Source organism: Chelonoidis abingdonii, chromosome 10 (assembly GCF_003597395.2).
Source record: "Chelonoidis abingdonii isolate Lonesome George chromosome 10, CheloAbing_2.0, whole genome shotgun sequence".
In the NCBI taxonomy this organism is placed as follows: Eukaryota; Metazoa; Chordata; order Testudines; family Testudinidae; genus Chelonoidis; species Chelonoidis abingdonii.
In genome coordinates this window covers 57,593,042-57,610,541 of record NC_133778.1, presented here as the reverse complement: position 1 = coordinate 57,610,541, position 17,500 = coordinate 57,593,042, and the positions used below count along the sequence as shown (strand labels likewise).

Below are 17,500 nucleotides of genomic sequence, written 5' to 3'. Positions count from 1 at the left end.
TCCCACACCTCTTGGAGACCATTTGCTTCCAATTTGAAATGGAGGAAAATCTCGAAGAGGTAAGAAGACGGTTCTGTTTCCAAAGCCATTAATTTTTTGGTCTTTTTGCAGAGACTACAATAAAATCTCTAATAAATGCCAAATGCAGTGGTGATTTTACTATCACGTGAACACTTGTCTCTTAGAAACTAGGCTGAGAGCAGCAAATCACTTCTTATAGGTCAATGAACAGCTGCCCTATGTCAGCTTTCATTCACTAATAACCTGGGCCAAATCTGAAAGTCTCCTTATCTCATTACTCATCATTTGACCCAAATAGATCTCTGTTAAAAATGTATTATCATAAAATAATACACAAATACATTAAAAAAACCTTAGGATTTAGTTGTGCATTTGGTCTATAACATGAGGTAGGCTGAAGTGTACTTCCTATTTCACCTGGTTGACATCTAAAACAAAGATACAGATCATTCTTACCATGACACAAGGTATAGGAATCTGTTCCCACACTTGTAAAATGAGTGGGGCTTAGCAACAAGACACCTACTGAGTTAGAAAATTATATCTGGAACACTGCATACACCTCTACTCCGCTATAACGCTGTCCTCAGGAGCCAAAAAATCTTACCGCGTTATAGGTGAAACCACGTTATATCAAACTTGCTTTGATCCACCAGAGCATGCGGTCCCCCTCCCGCCCTCCGGAGCGCTGCTTTACCGTGTTATATCCAAATTCGTGTTATATCGGGTCACGTTATATCGGGGTAAAGGTGTATTAGTAAACAGTGTATACACCTCAACCTGCAGTGCCCATGCAGTGCCCTTTAGCAACTGCAGCAGCAGCAGTAGACAAAGGCCAGACATGTCTGTTGCCTTATAAACCAAGGTGCTCAGAAGCACATACCCTTTCTAAAGCAGACACCATAAGATCCACTCTCAAGCTGGAGGAATCTGCTTGGACTCTCCCTACTAGGCAGCAGGTCTGAATAATCACCACATTCTCATTTACAGCTAAGAAAACAGAAGTAAAGAGATTAAGTGATTTTGCCAAGGTCACAAGACAGTCTTACAATTCAGGAGTTCCTGGCTTCCAGTTATGTGTTCAGATTACACCTCTCGTCGCCTGCTGAAAGCCTCTCAACAACAGGATAAATTTTAATAGTTATACGCAGGACACAGTGCTCACATAGTACTATTTGAAAAGTGACATTTTATGCTGTGTAATTTTGCTGTTTGTTTTTTAAGTAGTTGTGAATTATGGGCCATCATCAGGAAATGCTGAGAGAGGAAAAGGTCACTTCATTCAATCAGTTTGTCTCTTTTAAGTTCATTATCAAACTGACTGCACAGCTCTGTCACTCGGTCCTGCAAAGTCTTCTCTTTCAAAAATATATATCTGTATCTTACGGTTAATTACTTAAACATTATTTGTTTCTGTGGCCTTCTGTGGCAACACATTTCATGTGGTTAGTACTATTTAAGATAAATAAGTCTGAATTCCCAGTTTCCTTTAATTTCCAAATGTTTAGATTGTGTGGCCTGGTTATTGAACTGTTTTACCAGAATGAACACTTGCTCTATTTTACCAACTCCTTCCACAATTCTTTAGACTTTAATCAATCACACTGAAACCTTCATTTCTGAATTGAGAATAAACTACTTCTTTAGCCTTTTGTCAAAACAAATATTCAAACCCTGAACTCATCCAGGTTACCCTGCAATGCAGTCTCTTTAAAGGCAAATAAATGGCTCTGAAATTATACCAAAATTCTACCCATACTGCAGTCAGAAGTTTACTGCAGTCATTCACTTGACTAATTGCTTTGAGTATTTGTCTGCAATAACCCCTCAGTTTCTTTTTCTAGTCAGTATACTGCACAACTATTCTGTTTAATCTGTACTCCCTATTTTGGGTTGTTACCCTCAAACATATTATTTTACATTTAACGACATTAAGCTGTATCTTCCACTTACTGACCCAGTCATTTAAATGATCCAGATTCTTTTGAATTTAGTTAGAGTGTTCCCCATTATTTGTTATTTTTATCCTGTAGATATAATCATCAAATTTTGATATTTAACATTCAATATCCTCATCTAAATCAATTACACATATTATAAACAGAGGTTCCCAAACCAATCTCAGACGTAAACTCTTTCCATCTAGATGTAGTAGCCAATCCCATTTATTTACCACTTTCAAAAAGAACTACTTCATTCTCATATCAGTACTGCTTACTATTACCAGTAAATGTTAATGTAGAATCTTACCAAATGTTTTTGGTAAATCAAAATTCCCCTGCACTTTATGGAGCAATGTCTATATAAAAAAGTAGCATCTTACCAATGGCTAACCTAACATACTGACAACTATATGAGCTGCTCTGAACAAAAGTGCTCATCAAAGTATTATTTGCCTAAATTTCACACTAATAGTATGATAATAGATATTATCTAACACAAGCTAACATTCTAGACCTAGCACAATCCGGATTCAGACCAGGACATGGAACTGAAACTGCTTTAGTGACACTGACAGATGATCTTCTCCTATCAATGGAAAGACGACCGGCAGACATTCTCATCCTCCTAGCCCTCTCTGCAGCACTCCACACAACTGACCATGAGATTCTGCTGTCAGACCTGAAAGAAGTAGCTGGGGTCCACAGAATGCACTAAGTGTATGGTGACACTTTGTGCTGGAGATGTAATTTCCAGCTGGAGGAGACAAGCCTGTGCTAGCTCTGATCAATCTAGCACACTAAAAATAGAAGCGTAGCCATGGGGGCATGAGCAGCAGGAGGGGCTAGCTGCCCTGAGTACAATCCCATCCAAGATGCTAGGTACATACACAAATAACTGGCCCATCCCATCACTCATGCCACCATGGCTACACTTCTATTTTTAGTGTGGTAGCTCCATTAGAGTTAGCACAGGTATGTCTCCACAAACTGGAAATTACACCTCCAACTCAAAATGTAGACATATCCTGAAATGGTTTGAGTGCTTCCCATCAGCTACCCAACAAGTAGTGATGGGAAACTGCACTTCCATCACTGGACCCCTGTCAAGATTCCTTCCCCACTCTGAACATTAGGGTACAGATGTGGGGGACCTGCATGAGAAGCTCTAACCTTAACTACCAGCTTAGATCTGGTCTTGCTGCCACCATCCAGATTTCTCAGTGTCTGGAACACCCTCTTTCTCCCCCAAACCTTCCCCTCCCTGGGTAGCCCTCAGAGACTTCACCAGTTTCCTGGTGAACACAGATCCAAACCCCTTGGATCTTAAAACAAGGAGAAATTAAACATCCCCCCTCCTTTCTTGCACCAACTCCTGGTAGATCCAGATCCAACCCCCTTGGATCTAAAAACAAGGAAAAAATTAATCAGGTATTAAGAAAAAGGGTTTTAATTAAAGAAAAGAAAGGTAAAAGAAAACCCTCTGGGAGAGATTAGCATACCAGCTACTCTCACAGACAACAGATTCAAAACACAGAGGATGTTCCCCTGGGCAAAAACTTAGTTACACAAAAAAATCCAATACCCAATTTGATTCTCCCTATGCAACAGACAGATTACAAAGAAATAAACACCTTTCTAAAACTTACTACTCTGATAAGAGGCTGGTTCCTTGATCTTTTTCACTCCGGCTGAAACTGAAACTCTAAAGAAAGGAAAACTTCCCTCCTTCCTTTTGAAGCATCTTGCTCCCCATTGGATCCTCTGGTCAGGTGTCAGCTAGGCTAGGTGAACTTCTTAACCCTTTACAGGTAAAAGAGGCATTACCCCTTATCTATCTGTTTATGACAACCCCACACTTGTGTAGTTTCACAAGGATCATCTCTCTGATCTCTCCCAACATCTACATGAAACCACTAGGTGAAAGGGTCAGCGGTCATCACAGATAGCTCAATGTCTGGATGAGATCAGCTCATGGATGAAGTATAGCTGGCTGCAGAAGATCAACCCAAGTAAGACTGAGATTGTGATGCTGGTGGGCAGAAGAAAATATTTTGAGGAGTTTGCAGCCACAGCGCAGTTTCCTTGGGCAGCAGATACATACCCACAGTTGGTCAATTCAGTGATGCTGAGTAGCATCTGTGAATAATGCTTTCTACAATCTCCACTTGGCTAGAAGACTCCGTTCCATCCTGGAGGATGAACACTTGGTCTCAATTATTCATGCCTTCATCACCTTTGGCTGGAATGCAATATACTTGGGCATGAAGCCTTCAGTACTTAGGAAACTCTAACTAGACCAGAATGCTGCAGCAAATCTCAGCAACACAAGCTACCGTGAGCACATCTAACCTGTCTTCTACTTCTACCCTGGCTTACCACTGAATTTCAAATCAAGTTCAAGGTCTTGGTCCTTATTTTTAAAGGGCTTAATAGCCTGGGCCCAGGATATCTAAAAGACAATCTAAAACTTTGGGACGAATATCATAACTATGCTCTCCTCTGCCACAATGGAACTCTCCACAATAAGAGTAAAGCTCATCTGTGTAGTAGCTAGCACTTTCTCTCGGGGCAGTCTGAGACTGTGGAGTGAACTTCCTCAAGAACTAAGGACCATCACAAACCTCGCCACTTTCTGCTCCAAGTACAAGACACATTTCTTTGACCTTGCCTTCTCTAACAAACATATAGCAATGTATATGTGTACAAAACAACAACAACCACCAACTCTCCAAACGTCTACTAAAGTAAGACACTCCCTCGCACACACTTCTTCCTTTGGGGAGAGGATGGGAGAACAAACAACATGTTACAGATGTGGAGTCATGTTGCATAATGCACTACTGGAAGGCGCTCAGATATGACTGTAGTAAGCACAATATGAGAACCTAGATAGAATAGAATAGATCTAGAATTGCCAGATATAGTTCTTAATGGCATTATTTTTGAGGAGTCATAAAAAGGTCCAAGTAGTGATGGTGCTCCCTAAGTAAGTGTCATTTATGCTGCTTCATAATCTTACTATTTTCCATGCCCATGTGTTTGAGCTATTCTCCAAAACTCGAAAAGATTAAATCAAGGGGACTTGTTGTTGCTCAGCACTTCTGAATATCAGGGTACTTATTTAGATGTCTAAATAAGGAGTTAGGTGCCTAAATTTAGGTACTTAAGTCTGAAAATGTTGATGATGGCTCTAATACATGTCTTATTTTAGATCCTCATTTACTTACGTTCCTTCACTTCAGAAATATGGAATATTAATATTGAAGTAATACAAACTGACAAAAAAGTTCCATATAATTTACAATTTTAAATATTTTATTTTTTACTTATACAGTGCCTTCAGTAGAATATTCTAATGAATTAATCTTCCCACGATCTCTATGATGTAAGTATTATTATCCACATTTTATATATAGAAAAACTGACTGGCTGACAACTTCAGTGACCTGAACAGATCCTGGATCACTCAACTCCTAGTATCATGCCTCAACCACAAGACCAGCCTTGCTTTTTTTGTCTCGTGTCACTCATTTTGAGTCTGTTCACTTATACTGTAGAAACAGTAACTACCAGCAATTAATCAAAACTCAAATGATCCCCAGCTTAATTCTGTCTTAAACTGTAATCACATTAATGTTGAGGTGCAAACCAACTTTAGGTCCTGTTTACACTACTGTAAAAACCATATGAGGAAATTTAAAAAATAAATAAATTTCCAAATGACGTTTACCTAGCAATGTGGCCATGACATAATTTGATTAAAGAATTTTTGAAAACAGTCCATTGAAGTCTGAGAGATGCAACTGTCCAGGTATTCTATATTTTACCCTCCTCTACCTTCCTAATATTTTATCTCTCCTCTCCAATCATACACTGGCCCAGCTCTGAAAATTTTTTTCTTTCCCAGTTTTCAGGTCTCATAAATCTGACCTGTCATTACAGAATTTTTTATATTAGATAAGACTTCACCAATTTCTCTTCGGAGTAAACTATTTAACATCGTTTATGTAAGACATATGTGTGCAATCAATTCTGTGGTATTTGCTCGTATAACACACAGAGTATTCATCATTTTGACAATTTTTAAAGTTTTAGAACACCATTTCACTTAAGCGTTTTTTGGGAAAAAAAAGATTTCTTTGATGGTTAACTTTGGAACAAGTTATCTGCACTAACTTCCATTGTTTTGGCATAAAGTAGTTTTGTGTATTTTATTAACAACAGTGGAGATATGATAAAGGATGTAGGCACAAACCCATGAATAGTCATAATTGGAATCCATAGCACTCATGTAAAATAATTCATGTTTGGACTTATTTTGAAAGACGTTTGCTGCAGACTAGTATGGACATTTAAGCTTCACTACATATCATTATGTCTAAAAGGTTGTACCTGGATATAACATTTATAATTCTTGGAAGACCACACAGCCCACTGTAAATCATGTACAGTATAAACTATGTTGTCAACATGATAGGAATGATGTAGTGGACATAATTTTTTCCTGACCACCAGCTAAAGCTTTGCATGATGCTTAAACAAATCAATTGAAATTAAAAAGGGAAATCTACTAAATGTAGTCTATCTGATCATGTAAACTGGAGAAACATAGTGGTGGATTAATAACAGAAGTTACTGTAGAAAATGTTAACACATTTTTATAGAACTTCTTCACTCCAACTTTCTCAATCTCTCCCCAAAATCCACAGAAATCTCTCTCTTCCAAACTTATGACATTCTGATATACTTTACCCTGCAAGTGTAATCTGCTCTCTGGTAGATACCTGCCTGGGATTAGCTGAATCTCAACAAACATCAAAAAAGTACAGAATTTCTACAGCACTGTCCAGCCAAGGATCTCAAAACATTTTTACAAGCATTAATTAATTAAGTCTCCTGAGAACTCTAGGAGGTAATATATTATTATCCTCACTTTACAGATGTGAAAAATATGATACAATGATTTGCCCAGTTAACACTAAGCTTGTAGAAGAGCCAGATAATGCCTTCTCTGCTTTCATTCACCATCCTTTTTCTGATCCCTTTCCCTGACACAACTCAAGGATAGATTTGCACTCATCAGACCTAGTTATCCGTTATTGGATCTCAGCAGTTCTAACAGTCTCTACTAAGCCCAAACTGACTTCTATTTTTCAAAATCTTGATTACTTTTGTGGTTCTCTGTGTCAAGAGTGCACTGCATGTTAGTGATCTTGGTAAAGTGCAAGACAAATTCAACTGAAGTCACTTTTTCATCCATTAGAGATCACCAAACTTGCCAAGAGCCCTCTCTGAAATTCATGAAATAGCATTAAAGACAGGTAGAGAAAAACAGTGTAAAATAGCAAAGATGGATAGGAGGTTGTTGGATGAACAACAGATCCTGGATTAAAAAACCACAAAAACCAGGCCAGGAGGGTACCTTCAAATAAAAATTAAGGGCTTAGTTACATGTTGAGACAAAAATATAAAACATTTCAGAACCTTTCTCATCCTTAATAACAATCCTCAAGAATCATTTATAGTTCAAGTATTTACTTCTTTCTACTTATGCTTCCCCTAATGTCTTATATTTTACATTATATCTTTCCCTATCCAATGCTTGTGCTCAGGGCAGAAACCAGTCTCTGCCAATCCTCTCTGTCATTTGCTGCTGCTTCTATTTGCTGTAAGATATTGAGATCAACTATTCTTCCCTCACTGCTCAGGTTTCTTCTTAAGATTTCTTTCAGGCACCCTCATTTTCCCATATCAGTTGGTTACCACTTACTGGTTTCATGTGAGAGTTTGTGTATTGGCATCTGGATTATATGCTCCCAAAATATTCAGCACTTCCTTCTGAGACTTTAATGCTAAAGTAGGATATGACAACCAAGGTATGGAGAGAGCAATGGGGAAGCATGGGTTGTGAATCAACATCCAAAATGGCAAAAGACTCATTGAATTGTATTGCAAGAAAAATGGGCAGCACTCAGCGACAATGCAACTCAAGCTGAAGGAGTGAAAGCTGGATAGCAACACAGAGCAAGACTTGGATAAACCAAGACACATGGCATCTTACTGAGGAAAGAAATGTACTAAAAGATCCTGAATGCTAAGACCAATGAACTATTGGAAAACGCAAAGAAGCAGTATTAGAAAACAGACAAAGCAGCAAAAAAAGCAATGCAAGGAAAGAAAGAAAGATGGGGATATGCTGAAGATCTAGCAGCTGAAGGTGAAGTTGCTGCTATGATCGGAAATCACAGAGCTGTTTACTAAATGACAAAAACCCTGTGTGGAAATTTTAAAATAAGACATGGGCCAATAAAAAGCAAAGGTGGAAAAATGTTTCCAGCTGAGGCAGTACAGAAAAACAGATGGGAAGAGCATTTCAAATACATCCTCAATAGATCCAGACCCACCTCAGCACCAGATTTTGATGCAACACGTGACCCTGATCAATTTCACATTAACATCAGTCTGACAGAGATGTCAGAATATAGGCTGCAATCTACAAAGCAGTGGGAGATCATCAAATTACAGCAGAAATGCCAAAAAAGACGGTTTCTCACATTTGTAACTGTTGTTCTTCGAGATGTGTTGCTCATATCCATTCCAATTAGGTGTGCGCGCGCTGCGTGCACGTTTGTCGGAAGATTTTTACCCTAGCAACACTCAGTGGGTTGGCTGGGTTGCCCCCTGAAGTGGCGCCGGATATATACCCTTGCTGACCCAATGGCAGCCTGACGCCGTGTGCCTCTTCAGTTCCTTCTTGCCGTTACGGTCCTGATTCATGATGGGAAGGAGGTGCGGGTTTTGGATGATATGAGCAACTCATCGTCTACAGGAGAAAACAGTGACAAAGGTGAGTAATTGTCTTTTCTCTTCGAGTGCTTGCTCCATACGATTCTATAATAGTTGATTCCCAAAGTGTAACTCTACATGGTCAGAGTGAGATGTTGCAGAATGAAACCTGCTGAGCGGCATAAATGCTGCATCATCTCTGGACTGACTGTTGAAGATCCAATGTGTAATTGTGAGGCAAATATGGTTGAATCGAGTAAGTAGTCTGCGCTGACATATGGTCCTGGGATGGGAACAGTGGGCCAGGTATAGGCTAGCAGATGATATGCTTCGAAGCCCGATTAGAATGGGTTGGTGAGGTGGTCTAGCCGGATACGTGACCAAAAATCAAATAGCATTTGTACGGATCGGATTTACCTCATATGAAATTCCGTTGGGATGAGACCGGTAGGTCCTTTTCATCCGTTCTTGCCACAGCTATTTCAAAGAGCTGAGGTGACTCTTCGAAGGGTTTGGTCTTCTCGATATATCAAGTGAGAGCCCGGCGATGTCTAGGGTGTCGCTTTACTGTTTCCAGACCGATGGGTGCGCTTTCGATAAGGAAGACTGGGGAGGATAGATTCCTTGATTGACATAAATCGGTGGCACCAACTTTAGGAGAATAAGAGGGGTGTGGTACAGACTGTACTATTGTCCTAATGGCATATCCGTTACACTGGCTCCGTTGTCAAGTGCCCAAGTAGCTCAGATTACGCATTTTTTGCTGAAGTATATATGCGATGAGGAAGGCGGTCTTCCAGAAATAGGTCAGACAGCTGACAGGGTGGCCATGGTTCTGTAAATTGAGCATCCAGGGAAGCTTGGCTTAGCACAGGTTGAGATCCCAGTTCAGCGACAAACGTTCCAATCCCTTGAGGAACCTTGAAACTATGGGGTGAGAGAAGATTGATCGGCCATTTTCCCCTGGGTGGAAGGCGGAGATGGCTGCCAGATGCCCCTTTATGGAAGAGACCGCTAGGCTCTGTTCTTTCAGGGACCAGAGGTAGTCCAGGACAGTAGGAATAGACACCTGCCTGGGGACTGAGTTACGCTGAACGCACTAGCAGGAGAAATACTTCCATTTGGCCAGATATGTCATCCTAGTAGAAGGCTTCCTATTGCCCAAGAGCACCTGTTGGAACAAGGCAGAGCAACGCAAGTCAGACTGGCTCAACCACGCAGCAACCATGCTGTGAGGTGAAGAGACTGCAGGTCCGGATGGTGAAGCCTGCCAAAGTCCTGCGTTATGAGATCCGGCCAGAGTGGCAGGGTAATCGGGACTGCCATTGAGAGGTCGAACAACATGGTGTACCAGTGCTGCCTCGGCCACGCTGAAGCAATCAGGATCAGGTGGGAGCTGTCCCTGCGGAGCTTGAGTAAGACTCTGTGGACTCAGCGGAAACGGTGGGAAGACATAGAGTAGGTGCCTCTTCCACGGGATCAGGAATGCATCTGAGAGGGAGCCCGGGGAGCGTCCCTGGAAGGAGCAGAACACCTGGCATTTCCTGTTCTCTCGTGAGGCAAAGAGGTCTATGTGGGGAAACCTCCACTTCCGGAAAAGAGAATGGATGACGTCCGGACGAATCGACCACTAGTGAGACAGAAAGGATCTGCTGAGGTGATCCGCCAGAGTGCTCTAGACTCCTGGGAGAAAAGATGCTACCAAATCAATCGAGTGGGCTATGCAGAAGTCCCAGAGGTGGACGGCTTCTTGACAAAGGAGGGAGGAGCATGCTCTGCCCTGCTTGTTTATGTAAAACATGGTTGTTGTGTTGTCCGTGAACACTGATACACAACGGCCTTGGAGATGGTCTTGAAACACCTGGCATGCTAGACGGACCGCGCTCAGCTCCTGCACATTGATGTGCAAGGCCAGCTCTTGAGGCGACCAGAGGCCTTGAGAGCGAAGGCCCTCAAGGTGGGCACCTCAACCCAGAGATGATGCGTCCATCGAGGGTTGCGGTGGGTGGAATGGCATCCCTGCACAGACTAGAGTGGGGTTTAGCCACGAGGTTAGGGAGCCCTGAACCTTCCAGGGAATAGTGAGCACCAAGTCCAGGCTGTCTCTGCATGGTTGGTATATTGAAGCAAGCCAGGTTTGAAAGGGACGGAGGCATAGCCTCGCGTGCTTGGTCACGAAGGGTGCAGGAGGCCATGTGACCTACTAGGCTGAGGCAGGTGCGCACCGACATTGTCGGAAAGGTTTGCAGACCTCGAATAATTGAAGCCATTGCTTGAAAACGCGACTGCAGGAGGCAGGCTCTGGCTAGATTGGAGTCCAGAACCGCTCCTATGAAGTCTATTCTCTGCATGGGTGTCAGAGTAGACTTCTCTGTGTTGATCATCAAGTCTAGGCTCCCGAAGAGGTCTTTGACGATGCGCAGGTGCTGCGACACTTGTAACTGGGAAGTCCCTCGAATGAGCCAATTGTCGAGATACAGGTGATCGTGACCGGATAAACGGAGAGGCGGCACTACAGCCCATGCATTTGTGACACACACCGACGTAGAAAGCAAACGTAAGGTACAGTGAACTGAAGTTGACGGTGACCAAAAACGAGTACCGTCTTGTGGTAATGCGATGTGGAAATAGCATCCTTCAATCGAGGTGCAAAGCAGTCTCCCGTCAGGACGATAATGGGCCCCACGGGTTACCATGTGAACTTCACTAGCACAGAATTTGTGATTCTCGCAGTTCTAGGATCGGCACAGACCTCCCTTTTTGCCTGGGTATAGGAAGTACCGGAAAAAACCCCTGCCTCCTCATGTCTTTGGCACCTCCTCATGGCTCCCTGGCTAGGAGCGACTGGACCGTCTTGTAAGAGAATGGCTTCGTGAGAGGGGTCCTGAAGAGAAACGGTACGGAGTGGAAGGCGGGGTTAAACAAACTGAGGTAGTATCCTACCTTCCACTGGTGCTGAACCGCACAATCTGAATTACTGCGACCAAGGAGGAGGAAGTGTGAGAGCAGTTGAAAAAGGAAGAGAAGAATCGTAGAGCAACCGGTGGTCGCCCTCAGAGGCTCCTCAATAAGTTCTCTAGGCCCCGCTGGTGATGCTAGGGGTCCTGTTTTTTCGACCTCCTTGAGGCCAGACTGTCTACGATTCCCTCTACCGCACGCCTTCAGCAAAGTCCTAACGCGGCCTAGGCGGGCGTTAAGGCGGTTGGCGGCGCCTGAAGGTCTACATTGGCTCACCGCGTGGCATACCAGCGAGTGCATTCATAAACGTGATTGTCCTCAGATTTGCAATATGGTCGAGTTTTATCTAAGAACAGGCCCTGGCCTTTAAGGCAACTCCGAAAGTTTTTCAACAGGGAGCCCTGAACCGGACCCAGGAGATACGCCTCATCATCACGCTGATTCCAGGTCTGGCTGCACTCACCTGATCCAGAGAACTTGGACTAGGTTCTTGCTACTTTACCCTCAAGTGGGCCATAAATTCTTGACGGGATTCCTGGGAAGAAGCTTCCGTAACTCCCCAAGGACACCCATGTGTTAAATATTAGTCTCTTAGGCGAGGCATGGTTGCCACCAACGGAGGCCCCGGCCGAGTATATTTGCACCTAGAGTCCATGGCGTCTACTCCTTTGACTTAGAAGCCGAGGTTGCTGGCCATGCACGCCACTAGTCTCGATTTCACGCAACGATCAACTAAAAAGACACAAGGAGTTAAGGGCCGGAGAAATGTGAAGAGAAATCATACCGCAAGCTCTGCGGGGACCAGGATACATATTGACGCACTCTACTCACCCGTGCTGAGTGGAATCAAGCTGGATTGCCAAAGGACCATACCTGTAGGGGCGATAATGGAAGATCACCACTCTAGTAGTGCCATCACCAATAAGAGAACCCTGTTGGACATCCATATTCAGGGACCCTCCTCCACCTGTAAGTTCATATCGCAGCCACTCCTCAAAAAGTCTGATGGCCTGAACAAATTGGGAGGCCTGAGAGATGTCCCGCACCCGGCCTCATCAGGCGCGAGGAATGATGAGAAGAGCGGACCAGGCCCATGGGCCCTGCACTGAGAGCGCATCTGTCAGGTGGAACCTGGCGTCTCCGATGGTAGCGGAGCCTCAGTCAGCCAAGCCGCGTGGCACTTACTGTCGCCTCTACGACGCGGTGCTGACAGGGCCAACCGTGATCACTGATGGGACACCTTGGCCTGTGATGCCTACGTGTTCCAAAGCGACAGTGATTGAGCCTTGCCGTGGCTCTGGCCCTGGAATATAAGCCAGGATGTCAGAGTCATGCCTAGGATAGGTCGCTACCAGCCTGCGATCACGATGCTGCCGATGCCACTTGGATAATTCTCTGCCGACAGACCCTGGAGGCGCGCACTGTCTGGACTCGATGCCCGGCCAGACCAGACGTACTGGAGCTAATAATTACCACGACGAACGGACCTCACCGAAGTGACCGTTGAGTCGACCGTATCTAGCCCCTTCATCTGGAGGGACGGGGATACACGTGCTGAGGATGCCGTGATGGATAGAGGAGTCATTGGCCGCGAACGAGATGTGAACTGCCGCGAGGCACCGTACCGTAGAGAGTGGCCAGACTGCGATCGCACAAAGCGGAACGGCGTGATCAGAGCGCTAGGAGACCGGATCTTGAACCGTCTCTCTGTGACAACGGAAGCCTTACAGGCTGGGTTTCCCGATGATGTATGACCCGCACATGGCTGCGCAGGGGTGAACCGTGTCGACTCCGTCAATGGCGATGAGCTCCCTTGCCGTGGAGAGTGCTCCGGGTAAAGGGAGGCGCAAGCATACACAGCAGAGCACGGAGCTGTCAGCACGACTCAACGCCCTTGTGGGACCGAAACGATGGTCCATGCTCGTAAGCCGCAACTGGCGGTACCTATAGTCACGGTGCCGGTGGCAGAGGAGGTCCAGACGAACCATCTTCGAGAGTGCTTCCTTCTGTAGTTGAAGTAGCTGAAGCGCTAGTCTTCACGGGTCTCGAGGACAGAGAGCGGGCAAAGATGTCAGTGCTGGGTAGGGTCGTGCCAGGCTCCTTCTTGGTACCGGAGTGGTCCGGGGTGAAGGGGCACTCCTACAGAAGGCAGTCTGTTGGGCGCTCGGTATCGAATCTGCAGGACTAATGCTACCCATGAGGAGCTGTTTCAATCGTAAATCCCACTCCTATTCATCCTTGTTTAAACGACTGCATGCGGCACTTACGTAAGTGTGGATTCCCCTAGGCACTTGAGCAGCGATGTGGGATCCTATGGTCACGGCTTTGCACGCATGAGCACATTGATCCCGTGGATTGGCATGGGCCATACCGGGGTGGGAAAGGGCTACCCCCCGGATCCCCCCTTACTAAATCACTAACTATAACAGCAACACTAAGACTAACTATAACTACAAAAACTCAAACTATACACACAATAAACAGCAAAGAACTACGAGTAGCTAGGGACGTGGAGATCAGCAGAGCCACGCTCCACAGTTCCAACAACTGTCACGGGCGGTAAGAAGGAACTGAAGAGCTGTTGAGTCGGCAGGGGTATATATCCGGCGCCATAACGGCGCCACTCCAGAGGGCGACCCAGCCGACCCACCGAGTGTTGCTAGGGTAAAAATCTTCTGACGAACAGCACGCGGCGCGTGCACACCTAATTGGAATCAATATGAGCAAGCACTCGAAGAGCTACTTGATACCGCCCTCCTTTGAACTTGATGGAGCTGTTCAAATAAGTTTGGAAAAAAGAACTCCCTTCTACCAGTGAAAACACTGAATCATTGTCAGAATACCTCAAAAAGGTGATCTTAATGACTGTAACAACTGGAAAGGAGTTACACTACTCTGTACTGTTGGAACAGCCTTCGGCAGTGTGACATTACAGAGAACGAAAGAGTCAATGGATGCATAGCTTAGAGAAAAATAGGATGGATTCAGGCTCAAGAGATCCTGTATAGAACAGATATTTTCAATGATATTCTGTGATAAGTACCATTATATAAGAATATATAGAATTGCAAGCTCTCCTCCTCATCAGTTTAATTGATTTTCAAAAGGCATTTGACAGCCTGCAGACTTGCATTGTGAAATATTCTTCAGTTCTGTGGAATCCCAGCTGAAGTCGTCAACATCATCAAAACCATCTACAGAAATGTGAAGTGGTCTATAAAGGGGAACAGCCAAACAACAGTGTGGTTCAATGTAGACACTGGCATGAAACAGGGCTGCATTTTATATCCACTGTGGGTTGCCATTGCCAGACACTAGATCATGAAGAAATGTACATCACTACCTCGATATAACATCACCTGATATAACACAAATTTGGATATAATGCGGTAAAACAGTGCTCCAGGGCTGGGGTGTGTGGAGGGGGGCTGTGCACTCCCGTGGGTCAAAGCAAGTTCAATATAACACGGTTTCACCTATAACGCAGTAAGATTTTTTGGCTCCCAAGGACAGCGTTATATCGAGGTACAGATGTATTAGCAACACAAGCACAGGTATAGCATGTGTAGATGGCAAACATCTAGAAGATTTTGCTGATGATATCACACTACTGAGTGACACTCCTGAAAAATTACAAACAAAGACAGACATGCTGGTAAAAATAGCAGGCCAAGTGGGACTCAAAATTAGGTATGTTGAAATAAGCAACCATGGAATCCAGACATCAAGTAGTAACACTGCATTAGAAGGCAAAAATATCAAGGAAGTTGGACAGTTTACCTTACTTTGCAGCATCATATTGGCTAATGGAGCCGTTAAGAAGGAATTGACATCATGAATAGAAAAAGCATCCATTGCACTTACTGAACTTAACAACATGTGGAAATAAAAACTATACAGCACCAGAACAAAACTGAGAATTTTCAGTTCAAACATATTCTTGGTGCTAACATACAACTGTGTGAGCTGGAAAGCTAATAAAACATTACAAAGAAAACCAGATACCTTCTAATATAAGTGCTTATGAAGATTATGAGCACTGTCTGGAAACACTTCAAGTCAGTATTCAGGCCTGCCAGGTCCCTAGACAACATCCTTTGCTGCTGTACCCCAGTGGCACATTCAACCACTGATCAACAGTCTTGATGCTAAAGGCCTACAGACTCACAGCAGCCATGCCCCAGGCTCCTGATTGGCTGGACAGACTGCATTCTCTTTGGGAATCTGGACTATATAAAGAACCTAACAGGAAGAGGAAGCTGTCTGAGCAACAGACCATTGCCTGCTGGTCGCTGCCCTGCTGTGCTGCCTGACAGTACCTTGCTGCACCACTGCCAAGCCTGAGCTTGACATGTTATTCTGCAGCCTCACCTTACTCTGCCTTACCACTTCACCCAAACTCGCCTCCCTAACCTGCTGACTTGGCTCCTTGGATTGGATCTTCTGGCTACTGACGCCTGCATGAACTCTAACCATTGCCCTGGAATGCCTCTGATACTGATTGACCTCCCAGTTTCGGACCAGTTGCACATATTTGACTACTGCTTTAGACAGCTTGCAGCCCACTACATTACCACTTGATCACCAGCAAAGAAATCTGAGAAATCACCATCCAGCAGGTAGTTTCCATTAGAATGTCTTATATACACAAAAATAAAACAACAAGGAACCAGAGCATTTTACTTCTAGTATGGCTGGATTTTCCTTTTTTTTTTTTTTTTTTTAAAACTAGCGTATTTTGTACTTGTGAAATCTTTCAGATCAGACTATGCAAAGTGCTTACAGTATTAGCATTTTTGCTATATTTCTTGACGTTTAAAATCATAGAAAATCTTTAGTCTTTATGCCATAACTCATTGATATGGACATAGCAGGAATGAGGACAACAAATGCATGAATTAGTGGCAGGCCACAACCTTCTATTAAACTTTAACACGGGGGAATGGCCCTACTCCCCCATCACCTATACTCTCCTATACAAGGCATTCAATTGGCTCCACAGTGGGGGTTACAGGACTCCTTAACATCTAACCTGTAACTAGTGTCAGGGTTAACAGGGCTCCTTACCATATAGCCTTGACATGGGGTAGGCTCTCCTCTAGCCTACCCCCATGGACTTAGCCCTCTCTGAGTCCTAGCATCCTCCCCCACTACCCACAGGGAACAGAGGGTGCTGCAGGGTGAAGAACTTGACAGCCGCAAGGACCACAAGATCTGACCTCAGCCCACACAAGGCCACAAGAGCTCATTCTATCACTAGCCCAAAGTCTGTCACAAATTCCAGGTCTTTTACCTCTGGAAATGTTCATTTTATTTTCTTAATTACACTCTTGAAACTGAGCAAAGGGTGCCAGCAACTAGCTTAGTTGCTCCTACCCCACTCTGCCACCTGGAATCACAACACCTGCCCAAGTCCTTGGCTGTACATGCCAACTGTCATATGTCAGCACCTCCATCTGACAGATATATGCTACCATCCATGAAAACTTCCAGCCAATTGTAATGGATGTCTTTTATGCTGTATTACTGAACCCCTCTTTCTTAAGGAATATCTTGGTGACTCCCTTTTTTACTTCTTTCTAGCCTTGTCCACATAAACTGGGTCTGCTTCCAGCCCTTGACTGTCAGTGAGTGGAGAAAGTGGCCATGAGTTGATTCACGGCCTGCCCCTTCTAAATATAAACAGCTTTTGGCCACTGAAGCCCAGTCTGAGATCAGGCTGCTGTCCTGGCTGCTGCCCTCTTGTGTGCCCAATGCACTATAGGGTGTCTGCAAATCCAAAACCTGCACAC

General features: G+C 44.2%; 1 protein-coding gene across 7 annotated transcripts in view; it reads right to left on the bottom strand.

Moving 5' to 3' along the window:
* QTMAN (queuosine-tRNA mannosyltransferase) overlaps positions 1–17,500 on the bottom strand; it is a 359,192-nt gene that overhangs the window by 55,839 nt on the left and 285,853 nt on the right. The window lies entirely within an intron of this gene.